This window comes from Penaeus monodon, chromosome 21, assembly GCF_015228065.2.
Source record: "Penaeus monodon isolate SGIC_2016 chromosome 21, NSTDA_Pmon_1, whole genome shotgun sequence".
NCBI classification, from domain to species: Eukaryota; Metazoa; Arthropoda; class Malacostraca; order Decapoda; family Penaeidae; genus Penaeus; species Penaeus monodon.
In genome coordinates this window covers 15526012-15526225 of record NC_051406.1, presented here as the reverse complement: position 1 = coordinate 15526225, position 214 = coordinate 15526012, and the positions used below count along the sequence as shown (strand labels likewise).

General features: G+C 36.0%; 1 protein-coding gene across 1 annotated transcript in view; it reads left to right on the top strand.

Annotated features, from left to right (window-relative positions):
- Positions 1 to 214, top strand: part of LOC119586583 (methionine aminopeptidase 2-like) — a 50757-nt gene that overhangs the window by 35393 nt on the left and 15150 nt on the right.

Genomic DNA, 214 nt, shown 5'->3' with positions numbered 1-214 from the left:
CCCTCAGGCGACAAGACAGTCCTCAACTATGATGACGTGTGCAAGATAGATTATGGAATCCATATCAATGGTATGGTGTTGTCTGGCTCTGTTGTGGATATTGGAATGTTTATTGTGATTGCATCCTAGTTGATTTTACTCTTTTTTCAAATTTTAATGGAAGCTCCTTAGTTTATTGATTACTTGTCAGTGCATTTATGAAAATGTATGTTCA